The sequence below is a fragment of the Lagopus muta genome, chromosome Z (genome assembly GCF_023343835.1).
Source record: "Lagopus muta isolate bLagMut1 chromosome Z, bLagMut1 primary, whole genome shotgun sequence".
In the NCBI taxonomy this organism is placed as follows: Eukaryota; Metazoa; Chordata; class Aves; order Galliformes; family Phasianidae; genus Lagopus; species Lagopus muta.
In genome coordinates, this window is record NC_064472.1 from 65,305,483 (window position 1) to 65,330,995 (window position 25,513).

Below are 25,513 nucleotides of genomic sequence, written 5' to 3' on the forward strand. Positions count from 1 at the left end.
GAAAAAAGTTTAAAATATCAATCTGTCCTCCTCTCCTTGGGTAAAAGTTGTCATATGTTTTCTTTCTAACTGCTGCTTAGGATTTTCAGAAAGGCAATTTTTTTTTTTTTTTTTTTTTTTTGAGATTTGTTTTCATATACTTTTGATCTGCTTATTGCTTTTCGATTTGTGAATTATAATAATGAAAAAAGGAAATCATTTAAATTGAAAAAAAAATTAGACTGTTTCTTGAAGTTCTTCTTGGGCCCTCTTTTGTTGGCTGGCTGTTTTAAACTGTTTTGCCATTATGTAATAACAAAATGCTGCAATATGATATCACATCACATTAAATTTATTTCCAAAATTTAAGACTGTGCTAATTTTAACCTTATTTGTCTTATCATAAAGCTCATAGCTCCTGGAAGAGAGCTTCTACATAAACATGAGATCAGACAGAAAGTAATTATAGTAATTGTAAACGGAAGTACTGATTATTATTTTTTTTTCTCTATGTATAGGCTGTCTGTCTTTAACTTTCACTTGTTTTTATAACATCTGGCTACTTCAAACACCTTGATTTTATCCTGTGGTTATTTCTTGAAGTGCAGATCAAAACTGTGTCCTTTTGATAGACTTTCTGACCAAAGGAAATCACCATTTCCACTGATTCTTGTTCCCCTGTAATTTCTTTGGCTAGCTGAAGCTAGTGGCCTTAAAACACCTCTTTATAAGAGTAAATATATATCAAAAGTTTAATAACAAGCACAGCATCCTTCAAAAACTTGTGCATTAGTTCCTTGTTATCATTTTACATTATGATCTTATCTGCCTTCTAAGAATTGTGTATGTACTAATATTTGTGTTCTTCTATTTCACCTAGAAGCTCTGCATTCATCTACTGCCACAGATCAGTCAGTAGTGACCTGAGTCAACAGATGTTTATTTATTGCTAAACTAAACTGCTGTTTCACTCTTTTTTTTAAGGTTTGCTATTTCTTACTGCTTATTCAGTAGCTTTTTCCATAGCTTCTTGGAGCCATTGGTGGTGTGATCACCACCTACTATTGTGTTGTCTTTCCTCCCACAAATCAAAACACCAGCCAGGTAAGTCTTTGTATTACTTCAGGTTCAATAACCTTCTATAAGCAGTGTTTTCCTTTGAAATGCTTCAAGTGCGAGACTCCACCTGACCAGTAGCCTGAAAAGACTGAAGATTGAATGTGTGCCCTATCTGGAGTAAAGAAATGTTTGGTACTAGCTATATTCTTTCAGCCAGTCTTCCTTGAGAAAGCAGAAGATTCTGCTGTTTTATTTTTTTTCCCAAAAACTTATTTTGGGTGAGCACACATCATGCTCTAGGGTTCCCAGAACAATAAGTTGACTCAGGACCTCTCTTCTCTGCCTCTAGGCAGACTGAGCACTCTGTGGGGCAGGTGCTGACAGGTAATTGGGTTCTTCATGCTTTTTTCAGACTGTATTTTGAAAGCTTTCTTATTCCCTGGAAGGTGTCCTCAAACACCTCAGCAGTTGTTTTGGTTCCTGCCCTGAATAAATTGCAGCTGAATTCTGACATTGATTTCTACATTCTTGGTCAGAAAGAACTGACATGATGTAGTGTTGTTATTTAGCCAGAAGGCTTTTCTTGTGCCTACACAGCATCTCTGTACTCATTCATCTGCTTTCTGAATCTCTCTTGTTTTTCTGTGCTTAATTCTCTGATGGTGGCAAGTAGCTGAATATGGGGAAGTGCAGATGTGGCCTTGAGGCCATTGTGTTCAGCCAGTTAGACTTTGCTTGGGCACTTGTAGTATGTCACCTTTCTCACTTTCAACAGCTACCTCAAATTACTGTTTTGTGTTGGAAGAGTCTTACATACTATGCAAATTTCATATTAGTTATAGTTGTCACAAATAATTTATTCATGGATTTGTTGCTCTAATATCTTCATTAAATTCCATTGTTTTTTATGTGCTCAGGCAGACTCATTAATACATAAATCATGATGGAGACTGTAATGTGTTAATGGATATATTGACTAAAATCTTTTCTTTGTGTAATATGTGCCTTCCTCATTCATTTAAATGGTTAATCTGATTTAGATTATTTAAACCATTTTTATATTTATTATATATCTGAAGTGCAATCCAGATGATACTGTTATTAATTTACATTTGTATTACATATATGAAGTACACAATTGTGATAACAGAGAATTATGTGCCAAATTAATTAAGTGAATGCTAGGATTTCAGGGACTCCTAAAGGATAGCAAATGACAGTCAGAAGAGACAGCTGAGCTTACGTTTATCCAGACAGCACAGAAAAGTAGATTTATATTTGTAGAAAACACCAAGAAAATGCTGTTTAGTGTTCCCTGATAAGTTCTAAGAATGAGTTGCTGAACACAAATAAACTTCATTATTTCAGATACTTCTAGTGGGTGGGTAAACGTGGCATATTTCCAGAAAGTGTCTAAGGACATTGCACAGAAAAGAAAAAAAAAGTAAGTTTTGTAAAGAAAAAGGAGACTGAAAACCTTTCTGTTAAATGATGTGGACACTGCAAGAAATTTCTGTATTAGCATCAGAATTATCTATACTTTAGCTTTCTTATTAGCAAGAACTTGCTTGAAATATAGTTGAAGAATTTCTTTCTGGGTAGCCAAAACCTTGGCTACTAACTTGGGAGTAATTAGTGGTTTGGAGAATTTGAGTGGAAAGTTACAAGAAGGTAAGCACCTGGGAAATCTTGATTTAAGTAAGAGATAGCACTCTATACACAAAACCCTCATAGGAGGATGGTACAGCTAACCTATTTCTACTCTACCCCTTCAGAAAAACTTTAGATACTGTATCTCTAAAATCTCGTACACAAACATTATTTTGCTCAGTATTTTCTGCTGTAGGTCTGACACACACACAAAACAAACAAATGTAAAAGAGCAGAAGGAAGATATAAAGATATGAAGAGTCATCATCAGAGAGTTGTGTCTTATCTTGTGAAATTATACCTCCTTCTTGTACTCTTTCTGATCAGACATTTAAGACGGACGGAGGAACGAAAGTATAGAGCACTATGATGACATTTGTGTCAATAATGCCATGCATGTTTATGGTTGACACAAGTAACTAATTTAGAGAAATTGCCATAAGTTTGCTATACCTACTGGGAGGAAAAAAGAACGCAGTTCCAAGTTCTATCCTTTTTTTAAGATTTAACGATTTATATTTTTTAAAGATTTTACAAATCTTACTGTTTAAGATGCACTGCTGAACTGAGTTCTGCTGGTCAAACTGGAAAGCAAGAAGAAAAGGCACAGACAGTGGAAGTAGGAACAGTTAATGTGGGAGAAGTATAGGAATGTTGTTAGGCTGTGTAGGGATGAAATCAGGAAGGCTAAGGCCCAACTGCAACTGGACTTGACAAGTGGGTACAAAGAAGAAGAAAAGTTTCAATAGGCGTATAAATGAGAAAAGTCTAGAAAGATGTATTCTCCCTGGTAAGCAACACAAGCTTGGCTAGCAACAACAAAGAAAAGGTTAAAGTACTCAACCATTTTTTGCCTCAGCCTTCACTGGCAACTGCTCTTCACACACCCCTTAAGTGGATGGGTCTGAAGGTGAGAACTGATGGAACAACATTTTTCCTACGTGAATATCAGGTATGTGACCAGCTGAGGAACCTGAACATCCATATTCATCCATATGTGTATGGGTCTCAATGAGATGTATCCTAGAGTCCTAAGGGAATTGGCTGATGTAGTCACCAAACCACTCTCAGCAATCTTTGTAAAGCGATGGTTGTCCGGTGAAGTTCCTGCTGACTTTAAAAAAGACAATACATCATCCATTTTTAAGAAAGATAGAACAATTCCGAGAACTGTGACCTGTCAACCGGGGATAATCAAGGAACAGGTCATCCTGGAAGCTATGCTAAGCATGACAACATGCATGACTTCCTTTCCACAAGATTTTCTTATATTCTTTCCTCAAATGAAAAACTTTGCTCATAAATCTTATTGCTTACCACAGTAAGCAATAGTAAGTCCAAGAACGCCTTAGCTTTTCTTGTTGCATCCCTACAGGCCTTGAGAACATTTTCCCCTGGAGGACAGGCCATTTTTCTATATTCCATGGACCTTCTTTTTAGTTTATCAGTTTATCCATTATTGTCTTGCTTATCCACACAGGGCTCCTGACCTTTCCCTGATTTCGTACATCTGCACCCTTTAGAAATTTGCATAATTCCATAAAATTTCAAAAACTTACATTCATCTAGGTATGATATATTGTAATAGGATATTTTTCAAGATAAAGAGTAATGCTCACAGTTAAGATTACTTCTAGCTATTGGAATACAAACTGAGTGAAACAGCAGATTCTTGAAGGTATGGTAAGGTGATATAAAATTCTTCTTAAAAGTACATCTAGGGTGAGCTGAAATCCTGAAAAAAATGTGCCTCCAACCAGGTTCATTTAAAGTTTTTCCTCATCTTTTTTGAATTAGAAGATATGCTTTTTCAGATCTGTGAAGAACAATAATTTGATACAAGAAGAAAGGATGCAGGTCACTCACTATTAACCCAGTCTGATCTGATGGTAAAAGAATGAGGTTTTTTTTAACACACAATTTGATTTGTGACTGCATTTCATTCATCTTTATGAATGAAATGATCATTTCATTCATTCAGATAAAAGACATAGCTTGTATAGAAAGAGGTACATTCGTAGCTTTTCAAATTTTTTGCATGATTTTATAGGAATGCTTATTTATTTGGTTCAGAACTGATTGTTTCTTGATTGCATTCTAGTGCCTACAGGTACTGAGTTGAGGTTGTTGTCTAGTTGTGGTAAAATAGAGAGAAGCTCCCAAGGTGTCCTCAAGGCTCTGAGTTTCTACCTTTCCACAAAATCCTTAGAAGAAAAAGAGTAACATATTCAAAGGTAGTTTGTTTAATTAACTAGCAGATGGTTTGTTTTGTTTTGTTGTGTTTTTTTTTTTTTTTTTTTTTTTTTTTTTGTGGTGACAGGTGCTCTAGAAATTTCATGCACACAAAGAGGCGTGGCACCACTGTGGCATAGCACAACTATTGGTAGATCTATGGAATTAAAGTTTTAAAAGGAACAACCTTTTTATCACTTCTGTGGTGATTTCTTTTTTTTTTTTCCCCACACTCATCCACAACTTATTTACAGGTATTCTAGCTGGTTTTGGTTGTGCTAGTTTGCAATATTCAACAGGACTCTTATTTTATAAGAAAGATCTTTAGGTATATAAACAGAGAAGCAACTCCTTTACAAAATGACATAGCACTTTCAGTTATACTCAGATTGGAAAAGGCAGTCTATTATTTTTAGGAAAAATCAGCATTCATGTTCTTTGACCTTTGTGCTAATTGCTATGAGGCTTTTTTTTCTTGAAGATATACTTCAGATCACACAGAGTACCAGGACGTGACTTGAAGTTGCTGTGTATTTTTCTCGATTAGCAATCCAAAATTTCAAGTACAACAGGAGATTTTTGCTAGGAGCAAAAAGAGATGAGGGTGGCAGAAATTCTACAGCTATAGACAAAGTAATTCAAGACACACACACAAAAAAAAGTACGAAATCCTGTTTCTTGAACAAAGAAGAATAATAGTTTTTGCTCAGTATTTCAGCCTGGAGTGCTTTTTCTCCAAAATCAACCTCAAAATACAATTTCTACATTCTGCTTACTGTTTTACCCTGTAGCAGACCTACATCACATAAAATCATAGAATTATTAAGGTTGGAAAAAACCTCCAAGATCATCTAGCCCAATTGTCCACTTACCACCAGTATTTCCCCACTAGACCATGTGTCTTAGTACATATTTACATGTTTCTTGAACACCTCCAGCTGCGTTGGTTCAACCACCTCCCTGGGAAGCCCAGTCCAGCGCCCAACAACTTTGTCCAAGAAGTTTTTTGTAACGACTCAGTTTCTTCACTGTGGTGGACCTTAAGTGTGATCAGGTTTTGAACAGATAACTTTCACCAGTCAGAATTTGGAGTTGCTGTTTTTCCCATTTCAGCTGATTCTATAGTATTTTCTTATGGAAACTGAAAAAAGATTGCCATCCCATATTTTATCTTCAGATACCTATAGTACAGTCCACAACAGTAGCTGAAAGATATGCTGGCAAGCTACTACATTTTGATCGCAAAATTATTAATTCTTGTCTTGAATGTTCTGTTCAAGTAAAACAAAATGTTTTACTTCAAAATGCCTTTATTTCAAAACATGATCACATTTGAATTTTTATTTTTCTATTTAAAAAGTAAAATGCAGTGCTCAAAAATTTCAACTAATATGCCATCATCCTTTCCTTTTTATAGGAGACAAGGATGAAATCTGGTCTCCAGTTGCAGTATGTGCTTTCAGATGGCTTACACTGCATTTTCAGGCATTTGTTCATCCCCAAGATTTTGTCTGTTTCTCATCATATCCATACACTAGATAATCAAATTAAAGGCTCACAGGCAATTTTATTTCTGGATTTATCTGCCTTACAAGTTGTCACTTTTCTATGTCTGTGAAGTCTGGCAAAAAAATAAAATACATGTTTATATGTAGGTTTTATCAACAAGTCCCACAGAAACATGTCAGTGCTTACTGACATATGTCTTCTTATTGCTTTTCTTTTGTATCTGAGAGGATCTAACTTCTTGGTGCCAAACTTTTATTATGTACTCTTTGAGAAAGTAGCAGTGTTTGTCACTGAATTAAAAACGGAGCCATCTGAGCACAGATGTTTTCCAAAAGATCCATGATTTGATACCTCTAATAAGCATGCATAAAAATGACATTCTTCTGCTTGATCATTGATGAATGACATTATTCTGTTGCTTCACTGACGAATGTGCTCTCAGAAAAATGAAAACAAACAAAGAAAACATCAAAGCAACAATAATAAAGCCAGAGCATAACAAAGAAAACCAACATGGCAAGTCTGAACCTCCAAGCCTCCTGTGTAAGTAATCAAAAGGAAGTATGTTAAAGAAATAGTTAAGAAAGATTACATAGTGTCTACCAATTGTGAACAGAGTTGAAAAGAGCTCTGCAAAAAACTATGTATATCATTTTCAGGACAGCACGAAACTCAAAATAGGGGAACTCAACCCACATTACCAGGAGCTACTTTAGTATAAGTTTCTTTCCGTGGAAAGAAACTGCAAAACCTGTTAGAATCCACTTTAGTACAGTTTAATTGCAGTACCTTGCATTATAAATTTAATACTATATAGTGTAATATACTCAAAGATATTTTTAAGAAACGTGGGGGAGGCAAACATAAAATGCTGCATAAAAGTATATATGAGTTTTACAGTATACTTCTAACCTATTAACCTTCTATAGGCTTCCCTGAATTGAGTCAAGAGTTTCAAGTCAAAAGAACAAAGATTTACTGGAGTTCTTTCAGCGGGAGAAATTATGTACATATATTCATCTGGAGTACTGCATCCAGTTCTGGGCTCCCCAGTACAAAAAAAGACAGGGACCTCTTGGAAAGAGTCCAGTGGAGGGCCACGAAGATGGTGAAGGGCCTGGAGCATCTCCGCTATGAGGAAAGGCTGAGTGAACTGGGTCTGTTCAGCCTTGAGAAAAGACGACTGAGAGGGGACCTGATCCAGGTCTATAAATATCTAAGGTGTGGGGGGCAGAATGGCGAGGCCGGACTCTTTTCAGTGGTGAGTGGAGACAGGACAAGGGGAAATGGCCGGGAACTGCAGCATAGGAAGTTCCGCACAAACGTGCGCAAGAACTTCTTTACAGTGAGGTGACGGAGCACTGGAACAGGCTGCCCAGGGAGGTGGTGGAGTCTCCTTCTCTGGAGATGTTCAAGACCTGCCTGGAGGCCTACCTGTGCGACCTGGTGTAGGGAACCTGCTTTGGCAGGGGGGTTGGACACGATGATCCCTGGAGGTCCCTTCCAACCCCTACAATTCTGTGATTCTGTGATTCTGTGATTCTCTAGTCCAACTTCCTGAATTGTAATTCCTTGTCGGGGGAATACATTGCATGCATGAAAAATAGGTTTTCAATACATGGAGTTTAAATTTACCCTTGCCTCTGAATTTAATCCTGACATATTATTTTAATGCATTTATCAGAATGAGCGAGAAATAGAAATAATGTTATCTTTGAAAATTTCCTACCTGTTCTATGGATATTTTACTTCACTAAAAGGAGATATTGTTGTTTATATTGACACAAACATATGCAGTAAATGCATGACTCTACTGTAGATGAGCAATCTGATCCTTAAGGACACTGTATTCTAAATAGAAACAACAAACAGCCATTAAAAATAAGCAAATATATAAATAAAAGTCAAAAGAAAGGAAATAATTTCATTATTACCATAGACCTTCCAGAATGATATGGTAATGAAGGAACTACTTAGGTGTTTGTTTTCCTTAATCAGTCTTGAGGATTTCATGTGACCTTATTTTAAGGATCATTTTGAAGAGAAATAGTTTCCCAGTCTTGAATTTGTGGAGACTGTTAGAAAGTATGTGGTTTGAATTGAACATACAGCCCATAACACCAGTCAAGCCATCGCTCTTCCTGATATTTCATACAGATGTGGGACTAGTGTTTATTCTTTTTGATGTTTAAGCATGTGCCAAACATATTTCTCATGTTATTTAACTTCCATATTTTGTATAATTTGTGAGGCTAAATGGAACTCAAGAGTTTTGGAGTTTTCATAACAACTTCTGTTCTTGTACAACTTTCACACACCACTGGAAGATATTAAATCACATTTTTTTTCTCCTGAAATATTCCAGTTTTCCAGAACATTATTCCGTACTGACAGATCATAAGGAAAATTTCTGGTACATACATATATATATATATATAGTTCTTTACTAGTTCTTTACAAGTTCTTTACTAGGAGAGTGGTTAGGCCCTGGAACGGGCTGCCCAGGGAGGTTGTGGATGCCCCGTCCTTGGACGTGTTCAAGGCCAGGTTGGACGGGGTCCTGGGCAACCTGATCTAAATGTGTATGTTTGGTGGCCCTGCTAGGCAGGGGGGTTGGAACTACATGATCCTTGAGGTCCCTTCCAACCCGGGTGATTCTGTGATTCTGTGATTCTGTGATATATTATATATATGTATTGATTTTATTAACTACAGCAGACCTAGAGTCCTAATGAGGACAGAAGGTCTAAATTACACAAAATAAGTATATTTTAAAACTTTATATATAAAATACAGGATTTATTATAGCTAAATATTCTTTCAACTGGTCTCATTAGCTGCATTCCTTCACACTTAACTTTTTAAAAATATAATAATTATTATTATTTTTTCCCTCTTTCTCTATTTTTATCTTCCTCTTGGATAAGGTAGGACTGAACACAACATAAGGGAAAGGAGAATGTTGAATTTTCATCGATTTATGGGCTCTCTACTTACTGTTTGGGGCTTAAATCCGTGCTTCATTCAGATCTGTATTCCTCCTGTTATTTTATGGGAAAAACAGAAATAATGGGGAATTTGAAGTACACTAAAATTGAAAAAAAACTGCTGATCTTTTTTCCACATGCTTATATACCCATTAGAAAGACTTAGAATGTCTCCTTCATTTTTCTTAGATGCTTTAGATTTCATAAATGTGTCTGTTGAAAACAAACAAACAAAAACAAAACAAAACATCAACAAGAAAAGATAAATACAGATGTTCATCTCCTGATTCAGAAGGTTCATTTAAGTGTCTGTGTCTCAGAGACATTATGAGCAATATTGATTTTCCTGGCCTTGGATAAGCAACGTGAACTTTGTGTAGATTTATCCTTTCCTTAACTTTACCATAAGTTTCATATGTGCCAATATTCTATATTTGAATGCCTTGTGCGCATTAGCAATATTAGAATATCATGCTGTATTAAGCACTGTTGCTGCTTTGCATAAGCACCAGTGACTCAGCTGTGAGCAATCTAAAGAATATCCAGACTGACTAGAAGGCACTGGGAGCAGAAATGAAGAGCTCAGGAGTGTAGGTAGACTTTTCATCTGTCCTCCCAGTATAAGGAGTGGGGAAAGAACAGTTGATAAAATTGACAAAATCAATAAAAAGTTAAGGGAGTGGTGTCATGTTCAGGGCTTCAGCTACATATGTCACAGGACTAGCTTTGAGAAATCTGATCCTCTCGGGGACTGAAGAGGGAGAACATCTTTGCAAACAAGCTTTCAAACTTCGACTTAGGAAGGCTTTAGATTGGAATTGCTGGAAAGGGAGATCCTCAACCCCTTCCACTTTGAGGCTAATGACAGTGATAGATGCTCTGGGCCTGGAGTAGGGTCACAGGCCAGGAATACGTACCTGAAGTGAAGGACAAAGGAACTCCAAATAGTAAATCAGCCTGAGGCCCAACTTAAATGCCTGTGCAGTTATGCAAACAGCAAAGGGAACAAGAAGGCTTATAGGTGCACAAATGCCTACAGGGCTATGATGTCATTAACACAATTGAGATGTGGTGGAATGGCTCTCATGACTGGAGAACAGAAATAGATGGATATACACTCTTGAGGACAGACAGGTGGGGAAAAGTGGAAGAGTTGTTGCCCTGTATATCATTAACCATCTGGAGTCCATGGAGCAACTCTTGTGGATGGATGAGGAGATGATAGAGATCTTATGGGTTAAGGGAAAGGTAAGGGATGGAGATGTCATAGTGGGGCTCTGCTGCAGGCCACCTGACCAAGAAGACCAGATGAATGAGGCTCTCTATAAACAGATAGAAACAGCTTCACGTTCAGAAGCTCTCATGGGAGATTTCACCTGCCCCAATATCTTTTGGAAGGAACATACAACAAGACACCAAAAATAAAAAAAGGTTCAGGGAATGCATTATTGATAACTTCCTCTTTTGAATGGTACAGGAATGCACAAGAAAAGGTGCTTTGCTGGACCTTGTCATGGCCAGCAAGGAAGAGCTGGTGAGTAATGTGAAGATCAACAGAAGTCTTGGTTGCAGCAATCATGAAATGAGTTCAAGATTGTTAGGGCTTCAAAGAAGGTGTGTAGTAAACTCAGTACTGTGGACATCAAGAGAGCTGTCCCACACGACATCCTAGTCAATAAATTGAATGAATATGAGGTTGATGGACAAACTACTTGCTGGATAAAGAACTAGCTGGATAGTTGCACTCACAGAGTTACAGTCAGTAGCTCAATGTTTGAATGGGGACAGGCAATGAATGGGGCTCCTCAGGGATCAATTCTATTTAACATCTTTTTAGGTGACATGGAGCAGTGGAATTGAACGCACTCTCAGCGCGTTCTCAATCTCAATCTCAAGCTGCATGGGATGACATGATAGAATGAAGGGATGCCATCCAGAGAGACCTGGACTGACTTGAGAGGTGGGCCCATGCCAATCTAATGAAGTTCAACAAAACCAATGCAAGGTCCTTTACCTGAATCAGGGGAAACCTAAGCACAAATACAAACTAAGTTGGGAATGTTTTGAGAGTAGCCCTGAGGAGAAGGATTTGGAAGTATTCTTTGGTGTGAAACTCAACATCAGCCAGCAATGCATGCGTACAGCACAGAAGGCCAAACACATCCTGGGCTGCATCAAGAAAAGCATGGCCAGCAGGTTGAAAGAGGTGATTCTGCACCTCTGTTCCAGGTCACCACCTGGAGTACTGTATGCAGTTCTTGGGCCACCAAGGACATTAAGCTGTTGGAGCTGGTCCAGAAGAGGGCCATGAAAATGATTAGAATGCTGGAGCACTTCCCCTATGAAGACAGGATAAGAGAGTTGGGATTGTTCAGTATGAAAAAGAGAAGGCTCCAGGGTGACCTTATAGTGGTCTTTCAGTACATGAAGGAAGTCTACAGGAAAGTTGGTGAGGGACTTTTTACAAGGGAATGTAGTGATAGAATGGGGGTTATCATGGTTTTATAGTTTTTCATTGATATTTCACATCACGCCATCATGCAGTGCACTAGGAGTTAAAGAGTTAATGCTGCAGTTCCGTGGAGTGTTGATATTTCCAGTCTTTTGATCTCAGAAGAGAGGAATGAACTACAACTCCCAGCATACTTCATTTTTCCATTTCTGTTTTCCATTTGGAGGGAAAGATAAAACAGACTCTTTGTTTTCTGTCTGCTTCTCCTACAGTGTTAGAGTGAGGACTTTATTTTTGGAAACTCCCTCATTTTATCTGATTTATTATCTTCAATTCCAATCATATTATATTATATTGTGTTATCTTGCATTCTGCTATTGTGTTTAGTACATTTTTTTTCCCTTATCCATTGCCACTGTGTTTCTTCATCCATTCCTTCCCCATCCCTTCCGAAGGCATGTATCCCATAGTCCCCTTGTAACCAAACCAGGATGAATCATCACAGGGGGTAATTTCTTTTAACTGGAAGAGAGTAGATTTAGACTAGATGTAAGAGAGCAACTCTTCACTGTGAGTGTGCTGAGATACTGCAACAGGTTGCCCAGAAAGGTTGTGGATGCCCCTCCTTGGAGGAGTTCAAGGCCAGACTTACTGGGTCTGTGAGCAACCTGACTGTAGGGGGCGCATTTTAGCTCATGGTAGGGCGGCTGGAACAAGATGATCTCTAAGACCTGATCTCTCTGCTCTTTATAATTAATAAAAGTCATTGATTTCGATGACAGATATTTTAAACAGTATTCTTTTTAGTTGTGAAAGGTATTTGTTCAATTGACATTTGCTAAAACAGCGCAGTAACAGGAAGCTTTCCTTATTCTATAAAAATGTTTATAATCATTTTGTTGTGTCAGAACACACAAATAGATCATCTTGGGAAAGATAGCATTATATTTAGTTCTCAGTGTGTTCATGTGTTTAAATGTTTTCCTCCCTTTAAAAGTAACTGCAGTTATATGCCTATGGTAAATAATACCAATTCTGTGTGCTATCCTTATAATTTAGAACACAAGAGCTGTCACAGAAAGCAATGAGCATAATACAGAACAAACTACATGGTTCCAGTGGCTGTGCTAGAACTTTTAGAAAAGCATGGGAAATATTGTTTGCCATAATATTTTAATATTTATATATGTTTATATCTTCACGGGCCATTAATATTATTAGGAGATGTTTGCTGAAATAGTACAAAACTGTTTTAAGAAGAGCTGGTGAATGTTTGATAGGCTCACACAGGAGAAAAATGCCTTTGTCTTTTTTTGATTTTTTCTTGTGTTTCATTTGCATCTCCCCAGCTTCTTTTAAAGTACACCAGTATTATGATCCTGCTGGTGAAGGAAAGGAAATATTTTCAATTCAGCAAACATCGTATCTTTGCATGTTATTGTCATTAACACTGAATATAAATTGCCTTCTACTCATGCTGTGAATGATACATTTCCTGTAAGTGTTTTGCTTGAAAATAATTTTTTCCTGAAATATCCAGATTTCATGTATGCTGCCTCCATGTGATTCTATGCCATAATCTATTTAAGTGTATGATTTCTCTTTGTTCCTGTTCTTATCTGAAGATGAAGAAAATATCCTGGTTAGAAAAACTGATAAAAAATAAGTTTAAGTTATGCTTTGCAACACAATATCACTTCTGTGTGTTGAATCACAGTAAGAGAATTTAAAAGAATATGAAAGAGTTTTAAATTTGTTGCATTTGTAATTATAAAAATGAAATCATTTTCTGAGCCACAACACTGTTTGCACTGTTTTGAAACAGATAATTTACTTACACTGTACTGGCTAAAATGAGCCAATCAAACAGAGAAACACTCCATCAATCTTCATCTTGAACTCTGGTTTTCTAGAGATTAATCCTCCTTTACCAATTTGAATGGTATCAGTTGTTGTTATGTTAATAAATATAGGTAATAGATTTTAATTTCTTATTTCTTAAAACTGCAAAAAGCCTAATATTCTCAAAAAAAAAAAAAAAAAAAAAAGGGAGGAATAAATATAAAATGATTACTCTTCTTTCCCTGCCTCTTTTTCTTTCTCCCTGTGATAACTAAGCAAAATAAGAGAGCCATGTTTAATTGGGAAAGATCGGTATTATTTCAAACTACAGGAACAGACTCAACTGTGATTTCTTTTTAATTAGTCTTTATTTCCCACTGGGGGAACTCACAATTCTCATGAGCACTTGCTGTTTTGTTTTTTTTTTTCTTGGCTAGGGAAGCTTGCATGTTCCAAGCTTTCACTGATGAAGATTCTCATTTACCTTAATGGTAGTGAGTGCTGGGGTTTTCTATGCATATAGATCTCATATAGTTGTCTATACTGATAAATGTCATTTTGAATGACATGTTGCAGCTCTCAAGTTGATTGGATGTGAGCCCAAGGGCATAAGTACTAGGCAAAGATGATTTTGCTAGGACAGTTTGCATAACAAGCAACTGTCATCTCATTAGCAAGCATAGGCATTTTTGCCACATGCTGTTTAACACATCATCACACCTGTTCACACCTCATTGTCCCAAGAATTCAGTTAAGCAGCTTTCTGTTAGCTTTATTTTTTTATTCTTTTCTGGGAATGGGCTATTCTCTGCCAGATTTGGAGATGTGAGATAAGTGCAGTTCAGGTTTCAAAACATATGCTGTGAGTTCTGTTCTAAGGGGGCTGAAGAGCAGGATTATGATTTGAATAATAGCCAGCATCAGAAACTGCTTTATAACTCTTCCTGCTAGTGGCTATTCTTTTGGAGATTCTATTATCTGTCCTCACTGTCTATAACACAGGTTAATTTACTATTGCTCAGACAGATACTTAATCCACCACCTTCTCCTCTACTTACTATGAAATACACTTCACATTCTCAGGAAAATAAATACATACACATGTTTTTACAAAATGAAAGTGTACTGGTTTGGTACTGGTTGTTTCTTCAAAGTGGCATATCCTTTTGTAGCTCTGCCCATTAGCCTGTGCATCACCTCCAGCCATGGGCAACACATCATTCTGGAAGGTTATGACCTGCAGGTTGTGCTTTTGTCAGTGCTGCATGGGAGCCTGGCCAGCCAATGTGAGCACACAAGACTTACCTGTCCCCAGGGTTGAGAGGAAGACTTCTTCCTTTGGAGACAGTTAGGAAACTCCTCCTCCATCTGGACTGTCACAAGTCCAAGGGAACAGATGGGCTTTTAGGGTGTTGAGGGAGCTGGCAGGGGTGATTGCCGAGATGCTCTCCACAGATGTGACCTATGCTGGCTCATAGGCAACCTGTTGTCAGGTGATTGAAGGACATGCTGGACAAGACCAGACTCACTGGGTCCAGACTGGGGAACATCACACACTTCAAGCCTCCAACTGAACACTGCACTGCTGATCACAATCCTCTGAGCACTGCCAGTCAGCCATTTCTCAATCAACGTCATTGTCCACTCATCTATCCCACACTTTCTAAGCTTACCTACAAGAATGTTAAAGGAAGCAGTGTCAAAGTGTCTTCCTTAACAACCTGTGCTCTCTGTTCATTTCCCAGGAAGTCAAGACATCATCATCACTGGTCAAGCACGATTTCCCCCTGGCAAATCCCGGCTGACTATTTCTGGTGACCTCCTTTCCTTCCACTTCCTTGGTGATGACATTGAGAATAAGCTGTTCCATAGCTTACTTAGGGACAGAGGGGAAACTGATTGTCCTGTGTTTTCCTAGATCCTCCTTCTTGTCCTTTATGAAGATTAGCATAACACTTGTTTTTTTCCAGTCCTCAGGCATCTCTCCTGTTCTCCATATCCTTTCAAAGATGATAGAAAGTGGTTCAGCAATCACTTCTGTCAGCTCCCTCAGTCTTTGTGTGTGCATCCCATCTTAGCCTTTCTATTTCCATGTGTTGTTTGTCTAGACAATCTCTAATGAGCTCCTCCTTGACCAAGGGAGGGTCCATGATCCTGTAGGGTCTTCATCTTCTCCATATCATCCATTATCTGTGAGCCCACATTTTCTTACTTTTCCTGTTGATACTGACACACTTATAAAAGCCCTCATTGTCACTGTCTTCCCTCACTAGATTTAATTCCAAGTTTTCCTCATTAGAATCTCATCACGCCCTGATAATATTACTATACTTTGTTTGAGTTTCCTTGTATATCTGTGCGAGTTTCCTGCAACACCTGCCTAATTTCTTACTTTTAGGGATGCATCAACCTTAAGCTTGGAGGAAATGGTGTTTGAATGTCAATAGACTTTTGCAGGCCCTCTGAGCTTCCTATACTCTAATCCTGGGGATATCACCAAATAGGGCCCTGACGAGGTCAAATTTGGCTCTCCCAAAGTCCAGGGTTGCAATCCTACTTATTGTCCTGTTTCTTCCTCTTAAAATCCTGAATCATAGAATCATAGAATCATGGAATCATAGAATGGCCTGGGTCGAAAAGGACCACAAATGATCATCTAGTTCCAATCCCCTGCTATGTGCAGAGTCACCAACCACCAAACCAAGCTGCCCAGAGCCACATCCAGCCTGACCTTGAATGCCTCCAGGGATGAGGCATCCACAACCTCCTTGGGCAACCTGTTTCAGTGTTTCACCACTCTCTAAGTGGGTTTCTGCATCTCATGGTTTCTGCATCCAAAGTTGCCCCAGACTTCACACTCCCAACTAGTTCTTTATTTCTAAGAACAAAGGCCATAAATATATATTTTTGTTGGCTCCTCTAATACCTGAATTAGAAAGTTATCTTCAGTGCTCTGCAGGAACCTTGTGAACTGTATGTGCCTGGTTGTTTTTCTTTCCCAGCAGATTTCAGGATGATCAAAGACTCCAGTGAAAATCAGTTCCTAAGATCATGAGGCTACTTTTAGCCATGTGTCAAAAGCTGCATCTATTTCCTCCTCCTGGTCAGATGGCTAAGCACCCACATTATGTCACCCTTATTAACCTTCTACTTAATTCTCTTAAGTTCTCCATTTGTTCGTCATTCATCTCTAGGCAGATCTCAATACTTTCCAGTTGCTCTCTCACATAAAGAGCAACTTCACTACCTTGTCTTGCTGGCTTATTTTTCACTATAAATAAATAACCATTCATGTCTGCATTCCAATCATTCAAGTCCCACCACATCTCCATGATTTCAATGAAATCATAGTCCTGCAACTGCACATGTATCTCTCATGGTTCTTATTTGTTCCCCATGCTATGTTCATAGTCATAAAGGCATGTCAGAGAAGAAAGGGAAGTAGAGGATTGAAGTTTCCCTAGAGGGAAGCAAGAGGATCCCGATAGTCATACTCATTCTTGAGGCAGTTGGCCTTTTGGCTTCTGTCATGGTAAAGAATGTTTGCTACTGTCCTGGTTGGTCTGATGTATTCCCCAGTTAGTTGCAATGTTGTGAGCACTGCCATTTTGGACCCTGCCCCCAAGTACTTCAGTTTAGAGCTGACCTCACAGAGTACGCCAGCCTCCTTGTAAAGATTGCCCTGCCTCTTCTAGATGGTTGGATCCCATCCCTCCATAACAGATTATATTCTTCACAGAAATTTCCATTGTCATAAAAAACAAGTGCTGGCACCAGCCATGTAACTAGAAGTTGATGTGCATTATATGCCTTTTTCTGTCTGTCCATCCTCCCCACTTCTTTTTGTCATTTATCATTTCTCTGTGTATCAGAACAGTGGAATAGACAGCAGTAGCAGCTACTTACAGTGAATAAAGTCTGAAATTTTCCATTGCTTTGCTTTGATTCACTGATGTATTGATGCCTACCAAATTTATTTTGTTCACCTCTCTGCATGTTGTTGTAATCAAGTAGAAAACATGAGTAGGCTAGCAAGTGAGTTATATCTGATGCATTTTAAAAAGCAGAGTTCTTCACCTACGTTACTAATATTTTTGTTGTTTTTGTCATAAACAGTGAGTCATTTGCTGTCACTTTGGTTATACACTTATCTTTGTTCAAAGTGTGCCAGAGACTGAATCTTGCAAAGCTATTGCATATTGCATGCAACAATAAAAATATATATTTTTATTGTTTGTTTCACCGCTGTTTTGATGATTATTTGCATATTTGAACCTTGTAGATATATCTAAATAAATGAGTTTTAATTTTCGGTTAGATATCTGTGAAGTATCCTATGCCCTCAATTAAGAGTTGTTTTAAAGAATGCAGCTGCTTTCCATCTTGCATTTTCTTTTCATGTTTTCTATCTCAGGCATCTCAGGGATGATGCATCAAAGCAGATAAAGAGACCCATTTATTGCTCAGGTATTGCACCCCAGACAGTTCCAGCACATTTTCAAATGAAAGGTTGATGGCTTTTCTCTGACTGTTTAGACTAACAATTTCTGAAATTCCCTAAAAGCTCGTTACATTTCTGGTTCACTTGTTTTCTTACTGGATCAGTAGGAGTAGGAGTTCTTCTAAGACTGCAATCCCATTTAGGAGAAAATGAGCTGCTGCCAGAACATCAAGATAAATAAAAGATCAAGTGTAAATACTTGAAGTTTCTATTTCTTCCCTTTCCAGAGGTGGAGTGGTTCCTGCCTGCTCCAGGGGTTGTGATGTTGCCTTCAGCTTCACAGTATCCTTCTGTTCACCTTAGGAGATTTCAGCCCTTTGTGTTATTAAAAAATAAAAAGCACTCAGATATAGAGTATGAGTCTCTAATTCTGATAATTCCACAGTAGCACAAAAGGAAAAAGACACAATCTCTCCTACCCTTAGTCTGCTGTTCAGCCTGGGGTACTTGATGTTGGAGAAAAGAAAACTCATCACTTATTTTGTTTTTTGATAGAAAAACTTCAGTTTTTCCCTCATTTTCAGAAATGTCTTGCTATTAAATGCATGTAAAGCAGCTATCAAACATTCTCCAGTGTGTCATACCACTATGACCTTTTATTCAGACCTCTATTCTCATTCGTTTAGTTCTTTGCTTTTACTAGCCAGTCTTCACAATCCTTTTTTTGCTCTTACCACAGATATGAAGTAATAAAAGAGGTTCTGTTTTGCAATTTCCATTAGTACATTTAAGATTTTGTTGGCGTTGAAGAAAATGCAATCATCTTCTTTGAAAAGGCAAACTCTACTGCGAATTATAAATGTAAAATATGTTTAAAGAACAAGTCTCTTTTCTGTTTTCTTTGAACTGAAACGGAGCCATTTCAGGTGTCCCAGCCCATATCCCAGCTGGCACTTCAGAAAGAAACAAATATCCCATGTAACACAGAACCAAAATATTGAATTCTTGTTGATGTCACTGCTATCTAAATGATTTTTTTTGTGCACTATATACAGACTTTCTCCAGGCATAAGACAGGATGTCGGAAGCTGTTTATGTTGTATATTGTACAAAAACAAGAGGCTGATATGTCTAAATATGCTATTTCTGTGGAGACTTCAAAAGAGATTTTAAGGAATTTGCAGTGTCACACTTTCAAAGTACGGTTTTTAGCAAGTAATCTGACATTAATCACTTCTACTACTCTCAGAAGTATTGTCAGATCATAACAGTCCTCTGAAATCTCTGATACATGTTCTTCTGTACACTTCTCCCATTTAGTTACCGTAGTTTCAATGTAGTGAAAAATTCTAGTAAATGTGTTTTTGAAAGATTCTGTAACTATTTGATGAGCAAAAAAGAAGAAATGAGAACTCACTGGAGAGTTTGAGGAGAACAATTTTACATGACAGTCTTTGAGCTCTATCTTTCTCTGGGAGGGGATTTGATGGTAGAGTACAAATATTGAGGGGAAAATTGGGTAATGAAGAGTTCTCTCCTGCATTAGGTAAAAGAACAAGAACCAATTTCTGAAAATTGAAACCAGACTTATTTAATTCAAAAATAATACCTTTTTTTATCTGTTTAGTTGTTTAACAGTTAGGCTGTTAATTTTCCGGGACTATTTGTAACTTGTAAATCTGTTGCCATGAGTATTGTGAAAATTTAGTAGAAAAGACATATTATCTAAAAAATAAGAGTAAATGTAAGAAAAAATCAAGTTAGTGAGCTCATTACAAAGTTAATAGGTGAGATATAGTAAGATCTAGCAGATCCTTCTGGCCTCAGTATCTGTAAATTCTGAGTGCGAATTAAATAATCATTTTTTTTCCCCCAAGTAAGGTCTTCCAAATCTAACCACAAAGAAAGAAATTATATTTTTTATTGCCCTCTAGAAGAGATATTCATCTGACATGGGAAACTTTGTGTGCTCGCATACTACAGAATGTGTATAGCTGTTCTACACAAATTTAGCAAGTGAGGATATCTCTTTTCCAAGAAACTAAAAGGAAAACACTTGACATTTGAAAATTGCAAGAACATTATTTAAATGCCATTAGAGGATGTTCAGTCACATTTTGCATTGCAGGAGTCAAATGTGTAACCCAGGAAGAACATTTGTGTTATGTTTGCTTTAGAAAACTGCATATAGATCCCTCAGGCACTGTTTTTGCAGGCAGTTCCAAGTGAAGCAGGAGCAGCAGGGGGAAAAGTGAAGGCAAAGCTCTCTCTCACACAGCCTCTCCAGGAGAAGGCTTTCATCTGATAGGAGAAAGGAGGAATCTATTCTCAGCTTCCATCCAATTGCTCTGTAATTTTTAGGCTGTTTGTCTAGGCCATTTTCTTTCCCACTGAGAAACACTCATAAAACTCATGTAATTTATTTGAAGATTAGTGTGCAAAACATTGAATATCTGCCTTCTACCTCTGACAAGCTGTATAAAGATGTATTTCAACAAAGTAGGGTGCAAAACTCATGATCTCAACTTGAGCCATTTTCTGCTGGTTATATCTCTGCAGGGAGGCATAAGTCTCAGAGAAGAACAATTTTTATTATTATTTTTTTAAAAACATCTTGTCTTCAATTACCCCTTGGAAGTCTTTCCCTATATATTGACATCAGTATTTTATCTGAATGTGTCCAAATAAAATACTGCAATGAAGAAATCTCTGGGGAATCAGGTTGAGGGGACACATGACCTTTAAGCACTCTACTAAAGAGTGGAGAGATCACCTCTAAGAAGGTATCTGTGGATAATGAGGACAATTTCCCCACTTTGTATAAACATTATTAATCTGAAATACCATTACAGAAGAGGTTTTTTTTTTTAATGTTAACATTTTCAACCTTCTTTTTTTCCCTGTATTTTCCTCTTGTTGAGTTATTAATGACTTTTGAAATAATGAAACCAGACTTGTCAGCTTCATATCATATAAGAAAAAAAATCCAGCCATGGAAATTCTATTTCTATTTGACTTAGTATTTTTTTCCTTCCTCTTCTGTCTTTCTTGCCCTAACTTCCAAGTTTGAGCTTTCACAACATTAATGCTGTTTTTGTCATTGCTGGATTTGCTTTTTTTTTTTTGCTTTTTTTTTTTTTTTTTTTCTGTGGCTGTGAGGTCCAGAAGTAAATGCTTGTATATTTTTAAAAAAAGCAGATGGAAAGTGATCTTTAATACAGATTCTCTTGAAATCACTTGGCTTCAAATGTTTGAAATACATGCAATGCTGTGATGCTTTTATGAAATTCAGAAGCAATGCTGTAATTTTGGTGCATCTTCCTTTGCACAGAATGGTTTGAATATTTCTGCAAAACCTTGCACTTTGCTTTGTTGAACCTCATTATTTTCACAAGGGCCCATCTTTTGCATTTATTAAAGTCCCACTGGATGACATCACTTCCTCCTGCTGTATCAACCACACTGCTCAGCTTGGTGTCATCAGCAAACTTGCTGAGGGTGTGTCAGTCCTACCATCCATGGGAATGATAAGGATATGAAAGAGCACCAGTCCCAAGGCAGACTCCTTGAGGACACTGCTTGTCACAAACCTCCACCTGGACACAGATCCATCAACTACAGTCCTCTGATTGTGGCCTTCAAACCAATTCCTTTTCCACTGAATAGTCCTTCAAATCCATACCTCTCCTGTTGGCCTCTTCTCCTATGTGTCTAGTGATAGGACAAGAGGGAATGGCCTCAAGTTATGCCAGGGGAGATTCAAGTTGAAGATTCAAGGGAATACTTCTTCCTTGAGAGTGTGGTCAGGTACTGGAATGGGCTGCCCAGGGAGGTGGTGGAGTCACCATCTCTGGATGTGCTGAAGAAATGTTTAGATGTGGTACTGAGGGACATGAGTTGGTGGGAAATAATGGTGATAGGTGGACAGTTGTACTGGATGATCTTGGTGATTCTGTGATTCTATAATTCTCTAATTTGGAGATAAGGCTGTGGTTGGGGATCATGTCAAAAGTCTTGCAGAAGTCCAGGTAGATGACATCAGTTGCCTACCCTTTGTTCACCAATGCCATCATTCCATCACAGAAGGCCACTAGATTGGTCAGACACCATCTGCCCTTGTCCAAGCTGTAATGGCTGTCTTGGATCACCTATTTATCATTCATATGCATTAACATGCTGTAGTGTTCATGAAGAAGCAGAAATGATTCTGACAGGTTCTTGGCAATATCAGGCCAAGTATTTGAAGGTAGGCCAACAGTTGAACGCAGAAAGAGGAATTGAGATCACCCAGCTGGTTAAAGGGCTTTCTGGCTACACAGCACTTCTCATCAGGAAGCAGCCTAGTTCCAAGAGATGCTCTCCTTTTAGTGGCTGACCCTTATATGAGCCCATCCATCTTGGGTACGTCTCTTTTGTTCAAGAGAGGAGTACAGGCTAATTTCTTATATCTGTGCCCCCTAGGCCAGCCACAACACTACACCAATCAAGCCATGACTTAACAGTTCTCCTTTGCACGTCTGCAAGAAGGGTCTGTCTGTACAGAGGTGAGGCTTACTGGCCTGTAGTCTCCCAGGTACTCCTTCCTCTTTTTCTTATAAATAGGAGTAATGTTTTCCTTTTCCCAGCCACCAGGGCCTTTGTCTGACAGCTATGACCTTTCAAATATGATGGAGAGTATCTCGGTAAGCATATCAGCCAGCTCCCTTGGGACTCTGGGATGCATGTCATCTGTCCCCATGGACTTGTACGCATTCTTTTTCTGTGGCTGAAGGAGTGTTTTTGATTCACCCTGCTTTCAAACCACATTTGTGCAATATTCAGCAAGCTATCACTCCCATTTACTTAAACCCATTTTTCCTGGTGTATTACCCAGAGTTGTGATTTTTTTTATTCATGTATTCTTTGTTTCTTTGAGTGATTTTATGAGCTATGTTCTTTAAGTATATTTCTGAATAGAGTGCTTTGATACTGTTGGTTTTTTTTCTGTTTTTTTCTTTTTTTTTCTTTTTTTTTTTTTCTAGTAGTAGAGCTGTTTTGTGCCTTCTTAGTGTTTGTTTTCCTTATGATGGTAACCTTTCTGTGACATAAGTGAGCAAATGAGCATCTAGGGGATGGCTTGAATTTAATCAGTCTGAGTATTCTGTTTCTAAATATGCAGGTTCTACACAGACGAGCCATTGTTACCACTCACCAGCAGCTCTTACATCACTGGAGTGGCATGTATAGCATTCAATGCATTTTAAGTACTAAGACAGGAATAATTTCTCTGAGATCTCTAATTCAAGCCTTTCTCTAAGGTGATATGAGCTTTTAACCCAGTGCACAATTCAAGTAGCTGTAGTAAGAGATCACCTGAAAGTGCAAAAAGTCAAACAACTGTTTATTTCTGGAACTCTAAATATCATAGACATACAGACTGGATCCATCGCTGAAAGAAAAAACTGCACATACTCTAGCTGCTAAGAATTCTACTAAATCCACAAAGGGCACTGTAGGTCTAGCAGGGCAACAGGGATATAATTACACCTCGAAAAATCCATTCCACCTCAAGATTAGAATGAGTAGAAGACTCATCTCTTATTCTCTTATACGTGTTATATTGAGAGGAAGATCTAATCTCGTGATGTGTTTGCTGGTCTGACCACTGGTGGAAAAACAGTTAGCTCCTTGTGCCTTTCATTACCTCAGCTTTTGCCCAGTGGGTGCTCTCTGCTGGAGGCAAATCTCAAACATCATATCCCCTAGCGTTTCTGTGCACACATTTGGTTTACACAGTGATATTTTAAAATGAGATCATCATAGTGCTAAAAGCAGTGTGCAAAATTTTCATTTACATACTGTAAAATATAGATGATTTCAGAGCAGGCAAGCAACTAAAGTTATAAAAGGGTCAGCTATTTTTAGATGTCTGGATTTTAGTTTTCTTTTTTTTGTCTTCTATTTTAGCAGTCAGGACTAGCAAATAGCAATTGCAATGCTACTTTCAATGCCATGCTTTAATACAGTTGGCAATTGACTTTAACTGTAATTATTGGTTTCTTTACAGTATTTATAGCTGCCTAGTTACAATCAGTGCTTAGAACCTGACTTTTTGGGTTTACCTATAATGTTCTATTACACTCCTAATGACTTTTCCTTCACTTTTATTTAGATCTTGCATCACACTGTAATTAGTTGAAACTAAATATTCTCTGCTTATTGACTTCCATAAATTACAAATATGTCATGTGCTATGATACCAGATAAAGGTCAGAAAGCCAATTTGTTACCCTGTTAAGGTTGGACTATGGTTCTCTGCAAGAAGCTGACTTGTAAGTCTTGTTTTTATTCTAGATAGAATAATAGCTAAAGCTGATTGCGGAATAGAATAGAATTTAAATAGCTGTCAAAGCATTCAGAGGTGATCCTAGTGAATATTCTGTGAATGACTAACCTTTGCTATAGCTGGTGACATTGGAGCACACACACATTTGTTTTGAGAGATCAGTGGCATAGATTGATAATCCTCTTTTAAAATGTATTAAAACTACTTTGCTTATTACTCTTTTGTTATCTGCTAAAAGCTTGGATTCACCGGGAGGAAACCACTCATGTGAGTGAGGGATTCAAGACCAGTCCCTGTAGAGACAGAAAATGATTTTCTTCTCAGCTGATTAAAATATCTTTGAGCACAAGGACTGGATTGAGAGGATGTGAGTTTAGAAAGAATAAATTTGTTGTTCAGGCACTGGAATGGGATTCAATTTCCCATTCTGCCACTCAGCACCTCAGCTCCTGTGCTCTCCTGCTGTTGAATAGATAATAGCACATATTCATCCTGCATTTAGTACCTTGCCATGCACAGTGTGCTGCTGATCTTAGTTGTCAGCCAAATGCACTCATATAATGCAAGTGACAATAGTGGTAGTGATAACAGTGGGAAATGAGGCTGACAGACCTGGAGAGGAGTAGGGCCCCACAAGCTGGGGCCCCTCCACCCTCTGCTCCCTTGTTTCTGCTACCATGTGGGAAGTGTAGAAACCCCATAGGTGGGTGAGAAGACACTGGGGAGAGCTGGGGGCTCCCAAGGTGACTAAGCTGTATTTGAGGGTCCCCAGTGATGTGATGCAGCTATGTGCAAACATAGGGTTCTCTTTGTTAGCCATAAAGAGGCTTCTCCTAGTCCATGCTGCCTCCAGTGCCATAGCACTCAAAATGCCTGTACCAAATGCTGACAGCTAAATGACCAGTCTAGTATTTCTGCAGTTAAAATTATTTATTTTCCAAATTAAAATATATTTGGTACTGTTTATTGAAAGATTGTCACTGTTTCTTTCTCCCATCAGCCCTTCAGCTTCAAGGAGCTTCCTGTTTTACAAAAAG